The sequence below is a fragment of the Alligator sinensis genome, unplaced genomic scaffold, assembly GCF_000455745.1.
Source record: "Alligator sinensis unplaced genomic scaffold, ASM45574v1 scaffold1472_1, whole genome shotgun sequence".
NCBI lineage: Eukaryota > Metazoa > Chordata > Crocodylia > Alligatoridae > Alligator > Alligator sinensis.
Window position 1 is genome coordinate 308,795 of NW_005842990.1, and position 17,300 is coordinate 326,094.

At 44.0% G+C, this 17,300-nt stretch overlaps 1 protein-coding gene across 1 annotated transcript in view; it reads right to left on the minus strand.

Annotated features, from left to right (window-relative positions):
• The window catches only part of CUX1 (cut like homeobox 1), a 359,047-nt gene that overhangs the window by 187,882 nt on the left and 153,865 nt on the right, over positions 1-17,300 (minus strand).

Here is a 17,300-nt window from a genome sequence, read left to right on the forward strand (position 1 = left end):
GCATGCACTGTGCAGTGGGGTTGGGGAGTGTCTGCCCACTCACATGCAGTCTAGGGGGACCATGACCCCTGCTAGTGCTGCTCCCCATGGTGTGGGGCTCTTGGTGCAAGCCATAGGGCATGTGACCTCTGGCCATATTGAAGCTGGACAGCCCTGAATCAAAGTTAGCACCAATTTGATCCCCAGCTTCTCCCCATTCCTGGCCACCACATTATCAGCATGAAATGTCCTGGCTTTGTGTATTCAAATCTGACTATATTGCATGCAATATATCACTGAGTTCTCATTGGCTAAAACTCTTGGAGGGTATCATTAAAAATCTGAATGAATTATTACACCATAAGACAAAAATAGAAAGCAAGTAAAATAGGTCAGGACAAAGTATCAAAGCAGCAGTAAATATTTCTGGCTATCTAGTTTAAGAAGGGAAAAAAACAACTCAAACTATAGTGGCTGAACTAACAACATCAATAAAATAGTGGTGTTTTAACATCAGGGCTCTATTTGTCCTGAATCATTTTAATGTTACCTGTGAAGTTTCTGTAGTGGTTTAAGATCCTAAAACAACACAATAACTGTATGACTGGCGTTGCAGGTTAAGGTATTATGTCTTGTATTGTGTTAGGGTTGACAGTAGTTTTATTAAGAGGGTAGTGTACATATTTGTACAGGACTGTTTGGCTAGGGATGATCCTGCCTCAGGCAGGGAGCTGGGCTAGATGGCCTCTGGAGGTCCCTTCCAACCCTACTTCTCTATGATCCTATACTAATAGCTTTAAAAAAATTTGGATTGCCATACAACCTGCCTTCCAACCTTCTATACAATCCTTACCTGATGGATTCTGAAAGCATCTCCCAAGCAATCAATACATTGATAAGCCAGATATTATATTAATAATTAATATATCCATATATAATATAGTTATATTAAGATAAAACAATCATTTATATTAATACATATTTTAATAAGCATATCATGGTATCAAAAATGTAAGCCATTTTTTTACAGCAACTTCCATGACAGATAAAACTAATACATACAAAGTGTCATGCTAGAGATGCAGTTTGCAGGTATATATAGCATGCTTTTTATGAATATTGAAGCTCAGAGTAATTCAACCAGTATTCCAGGAACGGTTCTATTACATGGAGAACTCATCTCGGGGAAATCTCAGGGCGCAGACTGGCACGGTGGTCCAATTTAATAATGTAAAATGCTTTGATAACTTGAAATGGTAGCTAAGGGCAAGAAAGATGTGGCACTTAATGACTATCATCACATCTTCCTTCATATAAATAAAGGCCTTGAGAAAAATCACAAAAAAATCCTGATGTCTGCTCTAGTATAAGGAAGTCCAAAATAAATACACATGGAGATTCCCGAAATGTAAACCGAATGCTACACACCAAAAGAAATTATTATATGTCTCAACTAGCTAATTAATTTTAAAATTAATTTTAAGTATGGTCTAGTTTTATAATTTCTTACTTGGCTAAGTGGCATTAAAACTTTTGTCAGGTCACAAAAAGAAGAAAATAAACCACAAAAGCAGTCAGAACTTGCCCCAACTCACCAGTTAAATCATTTCTACTTAGCTGTATTTTTGTCAGTTTGAGGAATTCCTCATCAGACTATGCCTCCAAATATTATAATGTCAAATATAATTCTACCTTCTTTACATTAACCTGAACAGACAAAAAATAAGGATGCTCAATTCTGACCCATAGGAATACACAATGCTGGTTAACAACAATACTGTTGGTGCAGCTACATGTGAGCTTTAACACACAGTAGCCTGTTTTACTGAGCATTAGAGCGTCACGGGAAAAACTGTGCTAATACATGGTAAAATTAGGCTACTGCCCATCAGCATCACTAATAAAGCATGCATTCTTGCTACTGCGCATTAGGGTAACCTAGTTTAGTTACTACCTCACATTAAAGGTACTAAACTGAATGTGTAGTAGCGAAAGATCATTAATGAATGTGTAGACACACCCTGTGTGATTTATTATCTTTTTAAAGTATAGTGGCCTTTACTGTCTGGGCTGTAATCAAATAGGTGAAGCAACCAAATCCAGCCCTTGCAGACAGTTTCAGTGGCAAATCACTGGAATCAAGAATTGCAGCTAGAAAGGGCATGTTCAACTACACATTACAAATGATAAAAATATCAACACAAAAGTATCAAAACATTCAAGTGCTTCTGTACAATCAAATTATAAGCCTATTTTTCCATGCCATCTAAGTATGTTCTCTGTGCATGATTTACCAGAAGAGTCTTTGCCAGGAAACTCTTCTGTCATAGGCAAACTCAGCACCTAAACAAGCATAAGAATTAGCATGTTTTATCATCTGCATAACACTGAAGGCCAATGTAGTATCTCTTCTCTTTACAGTAGTATAAAATAACTAGTTGATTAAATAACTACACAATGAAATCTGAATCCCAATAATTTTTAAACTCCATTTCCCATTAACAGGAAAAAATTAACAGTCTGAAAATGTATTTTTGATACCCACATAGTATTATTTATCTATTGCCATTTTAATATAGTACACTTGAGGGTACTGCACTTTTACTTAAGTCATGGTCTGAAGTTACACAGCATCTTTTACTTCTTCAGACACCCTGATGTCATTTCCTCCAAATGCTTATCTGCAGTAACAAAAGCCCTGTGATCCTAGTTGGACAAAAAGGCCCTAATAAGGCTGTCTTGACCTATAGTTTTATCATTCACAACAGTAATGCATTATATAAAAAAATGAGGTAAATATCCTTCCTTTTGCCTACTGTGCCACATTTTCTAGGATCTATTCTGCAGATTGTCTACTCTGGATGCACACTGGCTGGTGAGTGTCACAGTGTCTGGCAGAGAAATCATAATGAGAAGCAGCCCAGTTGTATCAGCATCAGTGACGACATTAGTTCAGCTGTCACATCCTATTTCCGAGCTGGCTTATCACAAGTAAGATGCTAGGGCTTTTCTGCCATCTTACCCTTTTGCATTTCCTTCCTTGTTAGGCTACAAGTAATAAGGAACTAACAACTGGCCCTGCACTGAAAACTGGTAAAGCTGAAAATTATGACTCCAGATGCTTTCTGACAAGAACTTAAAAAAACAGAAGTACAATACTTATTGAGGGGAAAGGTAATTGTTCTCTCAATCCACATGAGAAGGGAAAAGAGCATATCCTCAGAAGGCATTCCCACTTCAAAAGGGCCAGCCGGTAGTAAACATCTCTTCCACTCAAAAAGTATATGCACGTGTTACACTTCATTTCTTTGGAATATGAAAATATTTTCCTGCATGTAACCCTCCAGGAAGAATCCCACACACTGGTCCATACAACTATTACCTCAACCTATTACTGAATTTTTAATATTTAGCAACACAGAGATAGGAAAGGAAAAGTGAGAAACAAGTTAAAAAGCCTTGATGAAGGAAGTAATGCAGAACTTTGAATGTTATAAAACCCAGAGCTATTTCAAGCCTACAGGAAGCCTGGAAAGTTAAACATGAATGCTGTCTCTCCTATAGTTATATTTATGCTGGCCACTTTAGGAAGATCTTTCATACATATATGCTTCATAGCACTACAAAAAGGTAGGACTGGAAAGAATTGCATAAAGCTATCTAGTCCAGACCTCTGCTCAAGGCTGGATCATCCCCAACTAAATCATCGCAGCCAAAAGTCTTCCCAATCTACTCTTGAAAGCTCCCAACGGTAGAGACTCTCCAACAGCTCTAGCTTGTTCCAATGTTTGACCACCCTCATAGTCAGAACGTCCCTTCTAATCTCCAACCTAAATTTCTCCTACTGAGGTTTGAGGCCACCGCTTCTAATCCTGTGTCCCCTTTGGCCACAGAGAAAAGCCTATCTCCATCCTCTCTGTAATCACCCGTCAGCTGTTTGAAGACTCTTATCAAATCCCACCCTGCAGCCTTCTCTTTTCCAGACTAAATAATTCTAGGTCTTTCAACCTTTCCTGGTAAGTCTTCTCTCCCAGGCCCCTAATGTTTGTTGTTCTGGGCTGGACTCTTTCTAAACTGTCCGCATCCTTCTTTAAGTGTGGTGTCTAAAACTATACACAGTAGTCCAGGTAAGGCATCGCCAGCAAAGTTTGATGGCCTACGGACTGCCAACCCAGGCACCACACTGCTATCCTTGCCTCAAAAATCTCAGGAGAACAATTCACAGAAACCTGAACCAGAGCCCCCCAGAGGCCACCATTAAGGGGAAGGAGGTAGGGAGATGTCAGGCGGCAGTCTTGAATCCGGGGCCTCAGCTGGCTGCATGGCAGCTCACCCTGCTCTGCTATCCTGTAGCTGACCATTCAAAAATTGGCCCCAGCCATGAAGGTCCTCTGCTCAACCAGAAGAGGCCACAGAGAGCCTTGACCTTCATCTCCCCCGCCCAATGCCCAGGGCCATAGCTGCTGAGCAGGTAAGCTAATGCTAGCTGCACCCGAGAAGGGCAGTGTGCCCAGCCACCAAAGGCTGTAGCCTTGAACACTTGCCTCTCAGACCACTAGTCAGCCCAAGAGCCACCAAGTTTCCCCCTATTGGAGCCATAATTAACTTCAAATTTCAAAGAAATCTGACTCACAAACAAATACTTCTATCTATCTATATGTTATTTTTATTTGTTTTCAGCAGCAGCTGCAGACATGAAGGAAAACTAAGTATTCCAGTCCTTCTGAAAATCGCAAGCAAACTTTTTTTTTTTTAAATTAGTAGTAGAAAACATCTAGGTCTCTTTAATTATTATTATTAAATTTGAATGTCATATAGCCCTATACTAAAAAGGAACAAACGAAACTCTTAACTACATACACAAGCAAGTTTTGTGGATGAGTAGAGACTAGGTATTTAATTCTTAAATATAAGGACAAATTAAAATGAATGACCAAACAACGGTATTTCTCTATTTATAATATGATTTAATACTATGAAAAGCCTCTCATATCTCAAGGGTGCTAAAACCTTTACTTGGAATCTAATAATTAGAGAATGACTTGTGTTAAGAATGTTTTACAACATTATTCATCATTTAAAGCGATGAAAACATCCTAACACTCTAGTTTATCCTCTGCATAGAACAATTATTTAAAATTTCATTCATAGGTATGGTTCTACCTATCATGCTAATAAATAAAAAACCCTTGATATCTAGCAGCAAGTTGTACGCTATCGTACTTTCTGAAATATTTTAGATCACAGATCTTGTGAAAATTCCATTAGCTTTAATTATTTATTAGCAGTAGATTTAGATTACTGTTCTTGACCTATTTTTCAGTGTACAAGTCTACCTAGCAATAAAATGAAAGAATATTCCATGTGTGAAAATGCTGGTTTACTTTACACACAATCCCAAAACAAAAATATGTACATTTGTATGTTATGTGCCCTACCCTGAATTCCAAATGTACTCAAGCCTAAAATGTTTCCTTGAAGATAGACAGATCATCTTGGAGCAAATCTTGCAAAACTTTACTCGGGTGGGTAATCCTAGGAGCTGGATCCTAAAAATCCCCATGTAGAAGGGATGTTCACCTTGTGACACCTTGCTAGCTTCCATGAAAGTGCTCTAACAGTTCAATAATTCTGCATCTCCTGTACATAACTTTAGGGGCCAAGAGGGTTCCATGTAAACCCCATGATCTATTCGGCAGGGTAAGGAAATGTGCACCTCTTCTAGCAGAACAGCACAGTGGAATCACAATGGAAGAGATCTCTGCAGAGAGTAACTGCCCATTGCCATGGACAGGTGTTATATTTGTAGCTCTAAATGCACCTTGTAGAGCTAAATAAAGGAGCAATAGTGCAGTGGTTCAAGCTGTTTGTACCACTACAGACACTGAGTGCATGTCTACATGTGCAATTAATGCAACTGAATTTTATTCAGGCTTACTAAAGTGTTCTGGGGCACATGTGTACATGTGCGCCCCTCTCAGGAGCAAATTGTGCCCAACAGGAGCAGCATCCCAGTCCCCACATGGATGGCAAGCAGTGTCCCCGTTGAACAGTGACGGCTTTCCTGTCCACATGAGGACTGGGAGGGTCCTGATCCCCATGTGACTGGCTGGCAGCATCCCCTACAAGCAGGGATGGCTCTCGCAGCTACAAGGGAATCAGGTCTCTTCCTGCTCTCCATGTGGCTGGGACACAGCAGTCCTGGTTGCTGGGAGAGCTCTCCTGGCCACATGGGGATCGGGATGGGTCCCAATCAGCATATGGCAGGCAGGGAGACAGCTGCCCCTGCAGCCAGCACAGTTGCCCCCTACTTCAGAGCTTAGCCAGGCAGCAGTGGGCCCCCTGCTGCCCAGGAGCAAATTGCTCCCAGTCACCATCTACGTATGTGCTACTGTGCAGTAGCTAATGCACCATTAATCTAGTACCTGTATTTCCCGGTACTTGCAAACACCTCATTAGCCTAATTTATTGCACACTAAATCCCACGCACATGTAGATGATAACATATTACTGCACATTAGTCTAATGCACAGCAAAGCCTGGGGGCTGGAATCCCTGTATGCCCCATAGCGCTACATCTTTGTAGTGCTGCAAAGTGTTGACATACTTCGTAGCATTACAAATAACATCTGTCCACACCCAAAGTCTTCTTTTGTGGATTTTATATTGAGAAAGCACTGGTCAGCCCACTGTTTGCAGTGGTACTTGAATGAATAAATCTTTGTAGTATACCCTTATAATTTTTTCTCAGGTAAACTTGTTAGCTTTTTTCTTTGTTTCACCCCCCTATTCCTGTGCAGCAATGTTCAAGCACTGATTGATTAACTTCAAAATTGTTTACAGCATGAACTGAGCAACAGAAGTGCTGCTGTATCCATATACGTCAAGTCAATTTTTTTTATATAATGTTACAAGTCAATTTAGCAAACTACACATTTTAGAAACATGTTAAAACCTCACCATCACTTATAAAACAGCAAGTTAACATTGGACAGAGATGACATGAGCAGAAACGATTGCAGAGCTTTAAAATACAGCCACTAGAAAAGACGAAAAAAATCATTCAAACAAAAAAGATGAGCGATGCACATATCAAATGATAGTTATTGCATTTTACAAGAGGTTAATCGTAAGGGAAGTAAAGCCTGTCCCCCTTCCCTCTCCCCTCCCAAATGATTTTGGATGTTTAAAATGGGTGAATTAGGATATAAAAATATGAAATAAAAGTTGCTCTTCCATTTCTTTCTATTTACCTTATTTAATCGCATACTTTTCTAGAGGTCTAGAAAAGGTGCCCTAACTTTGGGAGGGGAGCTCCCACCACTGAGCGCCACCAGTCCAGGAGCTGCTTTTCCGGTGGCTCCTCCAGTGGCTCTCACCACTGGTGCTGGAGGGCATGGGAGCGGGCATGTGCCCCCAGATCTGCGTGGGGCAGGCTGGGCCGTGCTCCGGATGGGCGGACGGTGCTGGGAGTGGGGGCTATGCCCTCCCACCGCTCACCCAGCTGGGGCAGTAAGGCATGGGAGGGTGTCACTGCACTGCCTCAGACAAGCAACGCGCAGCATCGGAAACCTCTCCAGCCTCCCCGTGCCACCAAGACAAGCCACGGCTTTGCCAAGACAGGCAGCAGCAGGGCATGGGGGTGGGCACGTGCACCCGGGTTGGGATGAGGCCATCTCCAGCCTCTGCATCAGTCTCCTGCTTGTCTCCAGCCTCTGTGTTAGTCTCCTGCTTGTCTCCAGCCTCCTGTTCATCTCCAGTCCTCCCAAGGCAAGAGACAAGCAGGGGAGCAATCAGGAGCCTGGAGATGAGCAGGGGAGCGATCAGGAGCCTGGAAACAATTCAGGGATTCCCCCAGTCAGCTCCAGCCTCCTGATCGCTCCCCTGCCCAGCTCCAGCCTCCCACACTGCCAACAGCTTACCAGCAGCAGCGGCAGTGGTTGGGGCTGCATGGCACCGCCCCTCCCGCGGGACAGCAGGGCTTGGCCCTGGCTGCCTGGCACCCACACTGCAGCTGCACCACTGATGGGATGTGGTCTGGCTTGGCCGGGTACTGCGCACTGTTTGGAAGCGTGGCGGTGGTGCGGCTGTCACCCGGGGCTTGGTGCCACTCAGCCTGAACAGCCCAGAGCTGCGAGAGTCCATGGTGCCATGCTGCGTGATGCGGTAGCATGGGTGCCAGGTGGCTGGGGCCAAGCCCTGCTGTCCCCCACAGGGGGGCTGTGCCATGATGCCCCAAGTGGCCCTGACTGCTGCTGTTACTGCCAGTGAGTGCAGGGGGCTGGGGCTGAACAGGAGAGCAAGTGGGGAGCAGGGAGAACGAATGGGGTGCTGGGGCCAGGGGGGCCCCCCCATGGTCCCCCCCCTCTACTTACCTGCCGTGAAGCTGGGTCCAAGACCCTACAACTTGCACCACTGCTTGCCCCACATGGGCAGGCAGTGTGCTTCAGCACCGGGGCAAGGGCCAGCCATAGAAGCACTCTGGCTGGCTACCAGAGCATCTCTGTGGAGGATCCAAGCCTCTGGTTGCCTCTAGGTACCATCTGGGACTGTGACCTGCCCCGCTTTTTTCCCCTGGGGTCTTTTTTGACCCCTGGATATCCAGCTATCTAATTTTGTAGTGCAGGGAACGGCAAATCTGCAGTGCAGGGAATGTTTTTTGTTCCTGCATGCACCTCTTGCAGCATCTCAAAGGGGCTGTAAGAGGCATGTGTGTGCTCGTGTGGACACACCCACATAGTCCATCAGCAGCCCATGCAGTTTGACCAAGGAGGAGTGGGAGAGGTAGCATGCAGCCCATGCAGTTGTGGCCCACACAGTATGGATGGGACTCCTGTGGCTCCCAGTCACTCAGAAACTAGATGGCTCTGATGTAGTTAATGGCATTGGGCATGGCCAAAAAAAAAAAAAAAATTAAAGGAAAAAGCCTTATGTAGCATCTTATTTATATCAAGTTAGGCTCTGTGGAAATCTGGCACTTTTCTGCCTGCCAATTTTAGAAGGACAACTTATTGAATTAGGACATTTTTTACATATGTATTGTTAATACAGCATATGCGCATGTATTTAATGAATGGTCCAAACACAATATATCAAATCCATCTGTTATGAAATCTTTGCATATAATGTTTGTAACACAATGTGGTTGGTACTGCAGAAACTGTTACAGTGACATTTTAATGTATGAGATGCTCTGCATACAAACATTTTCTATATCAAGATATATATTCCTACAGTTCTTGAAATATATTTGAAGAGCCATTATAAACCTTCTTAAATTCTTTTATTGGTCTTTTTGTGGATTTAGCTTCATTTGTTTTACTTTGGCTATAGCCATTTGTTTTCTGTTTCAGGAAAGAGGCTTCTACATGGAAAAAAATCCTGATGTTATTTAAAAAGAGATGTGTGGTAGATCCATAGCAAACTGCTGTAATGTTAAATTATATTTACTTGCATTACTTAATATGCATCACACATGTGCCATGCACAAACTGCTTCTCAGTTTTTCAGCGGACAAAAAATCTGTTTTCACTAATTTCAACAAAGAGACTGTACTTGGCGGGGTTTTTTGTTTGTTTGGTTTTCCATAGACTAGACTTGTTAGAGACTGTTAAACCTAAAGGACATGCTTACTGTTATGCAGGGAGAGTCCTAGGCGGGGGTGGAATTCAGGGGACTGCAGTGGTGTAGTTGCACTCTCCTTCAACAAATGTAGCTCACTTGCTGGTGGGTCCAGTTCCTGACAGCCACTGACATCTGGGTCCCCTGCACAGCTGAGGCTGGGGGCTGGAGCACACTGTTGGTCAGGGGATAAATGGGGGACCAAGCAGGGAGCAGGTGAGGAAGGACAGACCTGCCCCGTCTCTGCCCCCCCTGTGAAAAATGGTTTGTAAATTCCCTTTGAGGCTCAGGCGTAAGAGACTGGAGACAGAGTTGGGGGGGTGGGGGGGTTGTGAGAAATGTGCCCCCGCAGGTAGTTGGGTATTGTTGTCTTTGATATATTCTGGTGTGCAGTTTGTGGGGGGACTGGAGATATGTTGGCAAGTTTTGTGTTTTGAGTTGTAGGAAGTTGGCTTCTGGCGATGAGGTTAGCAAGGTCTGGTGCTTGTTTGAATTTACAAACCACTTTTCACAGCCAGGCCTATGAACTTCACTTCATCAGCCTCCTTGGTAGAGAAACTCATGGACTCAACATAGACATTGGATTTATGACGCACTACAACTTGCTTGGCATCGGACTCCCCAGGTACTGCTCCCACTTTTACCTGCTACATCCCCCTTCCCACTTCCCCCAGCCTGTCTCTCTTAACCCCTGACACCTCCATTTCCACTTTCACTGACTGGCTTTCTTGCCTGCATTGCATGCCCACCTCTGGCTTCTTTACTATTCCTTCCATCCAGGAAGAGCACACACCAACTGCAGATGCTTCCTCAGCCTGACTAAAGTTTTTCCAACCTGAAAGCTTGCTAAGATAAATTTCTCTAACTCTTTAGTTGGTCTACTAAAAGATACCAGATTGACCCAACAATCTGCCAGTGCTAAGTCCTTAGACTAACACCCCTTGCACCTGTGTCCAGTCAGCTGACCAGGAGGAGACAGGACCCTGGGCACATGTAAGCCCCAGGGCTGGGGCTGGCAGGGAGAGTGCTCTGGCAGCTGCTGGAGAAGAAGCTCTTGGAGGAAAGGAAAGAAAGGGTCTAGTCTGTGACGGTCTGGCTGCCTGAGATGCTAGGACTACTGTACTGCTTACCTGTTGTTATTTAAAGTGGTGGACCGGGCTGGGGCTGTAGAAGACCTCACTGGGGCACACTACTGTGTCATGCAGAGGCCCCAGAGCCAGTGAGGGTGTACCTTAACACACACACAGTCACACGTCACGAGTTTCTCTTGTCAGCAGCTTGAGGTGCAGTTTCCCAGAACCCCCTATACCTATATCCTTGAAACTTGGCACACTTCATGCTCTCAGAATGAGTTACCATCCCAGTAAGTTTTATCCAAATCATCCAAAAACTGACAATGTTATCGGTATTTCAGTGATTCCCCACTATAGCCTATTGCCAAATTTCTCCGAATCTGCGCCAAAACTTTCAAAGCCGATTTGGCCAAATCAATTCAGGACCGTTATCCAAATCTCTGAATCGAATCGCTGTCCTGTGAATTGGTCAATCCAAATCTAATACTTCCCTATTCACACAGGCCTACTAATCAGTGGCCTAAGAATTGAAGGGAAGCTGGGTGACTATGACCATGAGCTGATCACTTTCACTATCCTTCGCAAAGCTGGCAAGTCAGCCAGCAATCCAGTAGTCCTCGACCTTAGGAAAGCTGACTTTCATAAGCTCAAGAGGCTTGTTCTTGAGGCCCTGAATGGCCATGATTTCACAGGGAGGGGAGTTCATGACACGTGGTTGCTCCTTAAGGAAGCGATCTTAGAAGCACAAGGGGAGTCCATCCCAAACCAAAGGACAGGTGGTAAAAGGGCCCAACAACTCCCTTGGCTCAACAGGGAACTCATGGACCTCCAATGCTTAGAAAGAGAGACGTATAAAGGATGGAGGACAGGAAATACCACTAATGAGGAGTATACTGCACTGGTCCGCACCTGGAGAGAGCGAACTAGGAAAGCCGAAGCTACAACTGAACTCCAACTGGCTACACAAATCAAGGACAATAAAAAGTCCTTCTTCATATATGTGGGGAGTCAAAAGAAAAACAAGGGCAGCATTGGACCCCTGCTAAACCAGCTGGGGCAGCTAACTACTGGCACCCAGGAGAAAGCCAATCTGCTTAATGATTACTTTGCATCGGTTTTTCACCAGCCCAAAGGGACCACCCTGCCTAACATGACGTGGGATGATGACCAGGGTGAGGATGAATATCCCACCACTGGCATGGATCTTGTGAGGGAGCATTTTAAGAGGTTGGACCCCCCCCATAAATCAGCTGGTCCAGATAGGTTGCATCCAAGAGTGCTAGAGGAACTGGCACACATCATAGCACAGCCTCTAGCGAGGATATTCGAGAACTCGTGGAGCTCAGGAGAAGATTGGAAGAGGGCCAATGTAGTATCCATATTCAAGAAAGGGAGGAACGAAGACCCAGGAAACTACAGGCCAATCAGTTTGACCTCAGTCCTTGGAAAGATTCTGGAATAAAATATCAAAGAAACCATTCTTGATAGGCTAACAGAAGGCAACGTTCTGAGGGATAGAGCCAGCATGGATTTGTTGCGGGTAGGTCTTGTTTGACCAATCTTATTTCCTCCTATGACCAGGTGACATATCACCTGGATAAAAGGGAAGAGGTAATGATGCCATATATTTGGACTTTAAAAAAGCCTTTGACCTGGTGTCCCATGATGTCCCCATGGAAAAATTGGGCAACTGCAAACTTGACTACTTGACAGTCCGATGGCTGGGAACTGGCTCCGAAGTCAGACCCAGAGAGTGGTAGTTGATGGAACCAAATCAACATGGCACTCGGTGACTAGTGGTATCCCCCAAGGCTCTGTTCTCGGGCCTGTACTCTTTAATGTCTTCATAAGCGATTTGAACACTGGTGTCAAAAGCAGACTGGACAAGTTCGCTGACAACACCAAATTTTGGGGAAGAGTGTCCACACTTTAGGATACACTGGTGATCCAGGCTGACCTTGATAGGCTTGCAAGGTGGGAGGATGAAAACCTGATGGCATTCAATATGGAAAAATGCAAGGTGCTCCACCTCAGGAATAAAAACCTGCGTCACACTTATGGGCTTGGCAATGCTACACTCACTAGCACCATGACCGAAAGAGACTTGGGGGTCATGATTCACCACAAGGTGAATATGAGTCACCAATGTGATACTACAGCTGACAAAGTGAACAAAATTCTGGCTTGCATCTACCGATGCATCTCGAGCAAGACCCAGGATGTCATCCTCCTGCTGTACTCAGCCTTGGTGAAACCGCAGCTGGAGTTCTGCATCCAATTCTGGGCTTCATAATTTAGGAAGGATGTGGACAAGTTTGAGAGAGTCCAGAGGACTGCCACGTGCATGATCAGAGGGCAAGAGAACAGGCCTTATGAAGAGAGGATGAGAGCTATGGGACTCTTCAGCCTGGAGAAGCGCAGGCTCAGGGGTGACTTGATGTCAGTCTATAAGTACATAAGGGGTGTGCATCAGGATCTGAGGAAACACCTGTTCACCAGAGCACCCCAGGGGATGACAAGGTTCAACTGTCACAAACTCCTGCAAGACCGTTTTAGGCTGGACATAAGGCAAAACTTCTTTACTGTCCGAGCCCCCAAGTCCTGGAATAGACTACCCCCAGAGGTGGTGCAAGCACCTACTCTGGACACTTTCAAGAAACATTTGGATGCTTATCTTGCTGGGATCCTTTGACCCTAGCTGACTTCCTGCCCCTTGGGCAGGGGGCTGAACCTGATGATCTTACGAGATCCCTTCCAGCCCTTTCATCCCTTCCAGCCCTAATGTCTATGAAATCTAGGCAGCAATAACTTTATAGCTGGTTGGACCTTTGTAAGGCATGATAGTTGATTTGCACATGAAGCCAGTCTAAATTTATTGCACCATTAACAAAGTAATCGCATAACAGATATAACATGTAGAGGGGGCCTTAATGAACTAATCAAGAAGAGTCAGAACGAAATCAATATAGAGTGTTTCAATACAATGTATTTGGGTTGGGTTTTTTAAATAAATTTAATTCAAAGAAGTCTCTAATGGCAGCCCTCTCTCATAGCCACAATCATTTCAGCTGGAACCCCTTCCCAAATTCATAGGCCAGAGGTTCCCAAACTTTTTCTTACTGCGTACCCCCTTCCAGATTTACCAGTTGCTCGCATACTCCAACCAACATACAGTTTATATTTTAACCCCTTAAAATGCCATTTCTTATTATAATGGAAATTAAATCCATCATTACACAATTTGTCCCACATATACCCAGAAATGTCTTGTGTACCCCCAGGGTACGCATAGCGCAGTTTGGGAACCCCTGTCATAGGTTAAACTGTGAACTCTTCCAATATAACATAGAAAGAGATGCACCAAGAGAAGAAACCCATTGGATTGAAATAAAAAGAGAACATTTTATTAGGTTTGTACTCACTTTTGTCCGTCATTAAAAGCATATAAGCATAGCAGTGAATTGCAATGAACTCAGTAACAGATTAAAATAGGACATACTTGTATAAATAAATCAACAGAATGAATACAACAGGCTTATTTTGTACTAACTTAGAAGAGTAGGTGACAAATTGCACTTAAGGAAAGATAGTTTTACTTTTATAAATATGACCTAACTTTCTATAGAAAATGGTTAACACTTAGAAAGTTAATGTGTGGACAATAGCAAAATGAATATTTTGGATTTTTTCCCAATTCTATCGACATAAATCTTCTTCGAAACTGTTGCTAAAGGCAAGGCTTTCATAACATATCCCCTTGTGAACACACAGAATTGTTCCTTAGGCTGCAGCAATTTAGGAACTTAATGCAGTTTAACAAATTCGCTATCTCTTGGCTGAAGCTGTTGGCTCTGACAGATGAATCAGAGAAGACCATAAATGTCTTGAGGATTTGTGCAGACTTTACTTGCATGGCCATATATGGCAACTACACATAGCGTTATCTACACCATTTAACCTTACCTTATTCCCATCTCCATGGTAAAGCTCCTTGGTCCACAACAGAACTAAGTTGGATAAAACCTATCAAACACTTCTGAAATACATTTTCCTAATTTTTATTATACCACTATATAAAAATGATGTACACAATTACCTGAGTAAAAAAGTTTGTTTTAGTATAAATGAACCTATCTAAAAGCTTTCTGCTCCTCAGAAATAAAAAATATTGCCATCTAAACCAGAACATATGGTTGTGAAACACAAAGCTTTTAAACTGTATACCTCATTTACAGGAGGTACAAGAGGTGCTACAAGTCTCAAAGAAAGAAATAGACCCATCGGCTTCAGACATCTTCTGCCAGTTTTAATTGGGGTATCAAAGATATGGTCTGTGAAGCACTATCACCCAGCCCATGGTGCTGCCTTTGGGTCCTGGGTGCATGTATGGGTGGATATGGCATGTGGCCCCCATGGTGGACCATGCCCCCCCCGCTAGCTTCTTGGAGGCAGAGGGGGATGGCAGGGGACCCCGCCATAACATAGGGGACAGAGCCAGGGGCAATCTGCTCCTTGAAGCCAGGGGCTGGAACACCCCCCCTTGCCCCTCAACAAGAGGCGGCAGGGAGGGGAGTTGGGGGGGTAAGATACAATTACCAGTAGCCACAGCCACCACGCAGTGGCCATTACCCCGTGCCTGCAGCCACACTGGATCTGTGCCTGCAGCCACCCTGCTGGGGCCATGCCCATGCTCACTGCAGGCGCAGGGAGGTGGTGGCACGGGTGTGGCCATGGGGGGTGTGGGCCCAGACCCAAAGCTATGGCGGGGGTTGGAGGGAAACAGGCCCAGGCCCAAAGCGGCAGGCAGGGGGCCAGCTGAAGCAGCGGGGGCGAGGTTGGGGGGAGTGGACCCATCCCCAAAGCGGGGGCAGGGCTGCTGCAGTGGGAAGGGGCAATGGGGTTGGGCCCATGGGGGCGGGGAAGGAAAGGGGGTGGCCCTGGCCCCAAACTACCGGGGGGACTGTGTTGGGCCTGAAGGGGGTGGGACTGGACTAGCATGGGGGGGGGTGAAATGGAGGCACAGGGCCAAATGCTGGGCTCCATCTCCGCCACCCTACCCCCCCACATCATTTTTGATGGACAATTTGCTAGTATTGGAACAGGTTACCCACAGAGGTGGTAGAATCCCTATTCTTGGAGGTTTTTAAGACACTACTGGACAAAGGTTTGGCTGGGATGATCCAGTTGGGGATGGTCCTGCCTTGAGCCGGGGGGTGGACTACACGACTTCCTGAGGTCCCTTCCAACCCTAATTTTCTATGATTCTATGATCTGCGGGCCTGATCCAGCCCATGGACTGGTCCTGTGCCCCTCATCTGGACCACTGGGCCAAATGACCAATTTCCTTGATTTAAAAAATTAAATAAATAGTAGAGGTGCACCAACACAAGCCCGATATCAGATTGGTACAGATATAAAGAAAATTGGCTGTATTGGATATCGACCCGATGGAGCCAATAATTTGCCTGTGCAGGGCCTGGGAGAAATCTGTAGATATTCATTTTTTTATTTTTTTATTTTTAAAGCAAATGGATGGTATCTACCTATTACTTCCATGCCAATATGATCTTTCCATACTGTTTTACTCAGTATCTATATAATACATAAAGTGTTTTACTCAGTATCTAATAAACAATGCAGAGAACTTCTCTAGCTGAGTTCGGGACTTGCTGTGGACACCAACGTGTGAATAGGAATGCAAGGAAAACTATTTTCTTCCAGCTAAGTCTTCCAAATACATAATATGATGGATATCAAGTAGTGCTATGAGCTCACATAGCATGAGACTAACTTCTCAAATGAGTGAATCACCTTTAAATACTAATCAACAGGTGAGTGAATTACCTGTAAACACTGAATGTAAAATATCCTATTAACACAGGAAAAAGCCAGGAATCCTTCAGAAAGTGTCTTTCAGGCACTTTTCCATACTGGACCTGCTTTTTAAAATAAAAATGAACACATATGTACAATAATTTAGGCAAGCACAACCAACCTGACTATAAGCAAAACTAAAACACAAATTTCCAAGGGTCTCTCACAGAGATTCACGAGTTTTAGAACTACAGCAAACAAGGATTCATCCTAATGTCAGGAGTGTGCATGTGTGACAAAGACATGGGATATATAGAAGTCACTGATTCCAACTGTTTGCTATCCCAAGAGTACTGAAAAAGGACTGTATTACAGGTCAGCTAAGCAAGGTCATACTTACTTTAAACTTTGTTTAGATTTCTCCACACAAATCAGTATCAATACACTATTATTTAGACTGTGCAACACTTCAAGACTTCTAGGTGCTTTCCAAACAAAAGAAGGCCTAGTTCTTACCCAAATACTCTATATTCTGTAAAAGACTTGTCCATCATCCTTTCAGACATTCAAGACAGAACTCTAGGGATTACTAATTTCAACTTCAAACGGATATAGCATCGATACATTTAATAGATTAAGTTTGTGTAGCTCAAATTGTTGTGTTCAAACAGATTTTTGACTTCATGGAACCTCTAACTGCTAACATTTTAATGAAAGTTTCCCACAATACAGTTAAAAACCTCTCTCCGCTGAGTTCTTAAATTCAATGGTTTAGATTTCCCAAATTTCCAGGATTCCACAAAATCCTGCTGA